Genomic DNA, 2,500 nt, shown 5'->3' with positions numbered 1-2,500 from the left:
AACCTAAGTTACACTGCACCTTAACCTAACTTACACTGCACCTTAACCTAAGTTACACTGCACCTTAACCTAAGTTACACTGCACCTTAACCTAAGTTACACTGCACCTTAACCTAAGTTACACTGCACCTTAACCTAAGTTACACTGCACCTTAACCTAAGTTACACTGCACCTTAACCTAACTTACACTGCACCTTAACCTAACTTACACTGCACCTTAACCTAACTTACACTGCACCTTAACCTAACTTACACTGCACCTTAACCTAACTTACACTGCACCTTAACCTAACTTACACTGCACCTTAACCTAACTTACACTGCACCTTAACCTAACTTACACTGCACCTTAACCTAACTTACACTGCACCTTAACCTAACTTACACTGCACCTTAACCTAACTTACACTGCACCTTAACCTAACTTACACTGCACCTTAACTGTCACATGTAACGTCACAGGAATGTAGCTTTGCCTAACAGCAACCCTCTGAACATAGTTCACTGCTTGGATCCTCTGGTGTCATGTGTATTTCTTGATGCCATGGTGCGTACCCTCACATAAAGGTCTTTCGAGTGTTGCGTACTTTCTACACAGTCCCGCTAACCACTGGAAGGGTGTACCGCTACAGAACGAATATCGCCCTCCCCTCCTGCCCTTCCAAGCTGGTCGGTCAGGCGTTTGTTTGTGAAATGAGCCTTGCAGCTGTTCAGTTGCATTCGGTTGTCGATGCAGTCAGTGTACGTTGTGGTACGGCCTGTGTGGACTGTCCGCTGATGTACGCGTAACCCACACTGATCATCCGTCGTTACGTACTGAGTGACATAATGTGGCACATGCTTGACCGTACACCGGCTGCGCCCTACAATGGCGAATCATAAGGGCCATATGTTGTGCACGATGCTACTTGTCTCGTCTCCCCATTACAGCGAGATTGCACTGTTGTACGCCGTACAGACATGTGGTAAGTAGGTACGGACGAAAGTATTGCATGTTGCCCCCCCCCCCCTCCTCCCTCTGCCGGGAATCAGCGTGAGCCGTCTGTTGATGTAGCGACGAGGGTTTTCCTATTTAATCGTATTGCCCCACACAACATGATAGCACGGTGGACCGCGTTCCACATCTGCGACATGCTACAGAGGCCGGTTGACAGTCGACCGCGCAAGGGACATTGCACACGTGCGCGGACCATCTTCCACGTGTTCTCTCGTGTACATGCCGCAGTGTGTATGTGGGCTGATGTAGCGTGTCGTGACACATAACATGCAGGCATGCCAGAATCGTAGATTTCGCAAATGTAGATTGACGTATACGTTTGCTGCCAAAGATCCGCAAATGAACTGGAAATCAGTTGTTGAGCGGTTGTTCGCGCTGCAGGTGCATCGGTGATAGCGACGATCGGTACATCTGTGAACCGGTTGTTTCGGCGGTACCCGCCATGCCCCCGAACCTGAGTTGGCCATGTGGGTATGAAGCGATACGAGGCTGTGGCTTGGCGGGACAGTCCCCGGCCGGTGAGGGGGGGCCGCCCGGCGTGCTGGCCGCGCGCTGCGTGAGCGCACGCACTACAGCCGGCTGGTGGGGGGCGCCCAGTGGCAGGAGCGCCGGCCGACGGGCCCGGCTGGCGTCCCAGCTATGCGCCGGCGCACCCTGCGCGCGGCGCCAGGCGGCCAAAGTGGGTTCTGCCGAGCCCGGTGCGAAGCGCGGTGGACATCTGCAGTGTGCTGGTCCGATTGCGGACTGTGTGCGTTGAGGATGCGCCGCCGCCCGGCACTCGGCGTCGCGACGCCGTCTGCTGCTCGGTCGCCCCCAGCGGTTCTCGCAGGTGGTTTGTATCGCAGCTCTGCGGACGTGTTGGCGCGTGCGCTGTGCTGGGAGAGTTCGCTTCTGCACCCAAGTGGGGCTTTGCCCTTCTGTGGCGCTGGCGTTGGAGCTGCCGGTCACCGTAGGTGGCGCGTGTTGTTTCCCGCCGGCAATGCCACGACAGCACGCTCCCGGGCCTCTGTCGGCAGCGGCAAGCTCAGTTGGGAGCACGGGTGTTCGCACTGAAAGCGTCTACTCGCCTATCTCCGGGCGATTGCGCCTCTCTCGAACCCGACCAAGTACTTAGGACGGCGCTGCGCGCCGCCGGGACCTGAGAGGGTTTCGAGGTGTATCGTGCAGGGGAGCTCAGCCTCCTCCTGTTTGCAGAATAATTGAGCGGACGCTTGCGTGTTCGCGCGGGCCCTCGGGACACACTCCCGGGCGGCCGGCTGCTCAGCTCTCGTTGACGCAGCTCCCTGGTTGATCCTGCCAGTAGTCATATGCTTGTCTCAAAGATTAAGCCATGCATGTCTCAGTACAAGCCGCATTAAGGTGAAACCGCGAATGGCTCATTAAATCAGTTATGGTTCCTTAGATCGTACCCACGTTACTTGGATAACTGTGGTAATTCTAGAGCTAATACATGCAAACAGAGTCCCGACCAGAGATGGAAGGGACGCTTTTATTAGATCAAA

General features: G+C 55.1%; 1 non-coding gene across 1 annotated transcript in view; it reads left to right on the top strand.

Annotated features, from left to right (window-relative positions):
* Nucleotides 1–2,278: 2,278 nt before the first annotated feature.
* LOC126311083 (small subunit ribosomal RNA) overlaps nucleotides 2,279–2,500 on the top strand; it is a 1,893-nt gene continuing 1,671 nt past the window's right edge. The window contains exon 1 of the ribosomal RNA XR_007554382.1: nucleotides 2,279–2,500. This exon is cut by the window's right edge and continues 1,671 nt beyond it. This is a non-coding gene — a ribosomal RNA (small subunit ribosomal RNA).

This window comes from Schistocerca gregaria, unplaced genomic scaffold (assembly GCF_023897955.1).
Source record: "Schistocerca gregaria isolate iqSchGreg1 unplaced genomic scaffold, iqSchGreg1.2 ptg000398l, whole genome shotgun sequence".
Lineage (NCBI taxonomy): Eukaryota > Metazoa > Arthropoda > Insecta > Orthoptera > Acrididae > Schistocerca > Schistocerca gregaria.
Note: the sequence above shows the minus strand (reverse complement) of the source record. Positions and strands in the feature narration are given on the sequence as shown.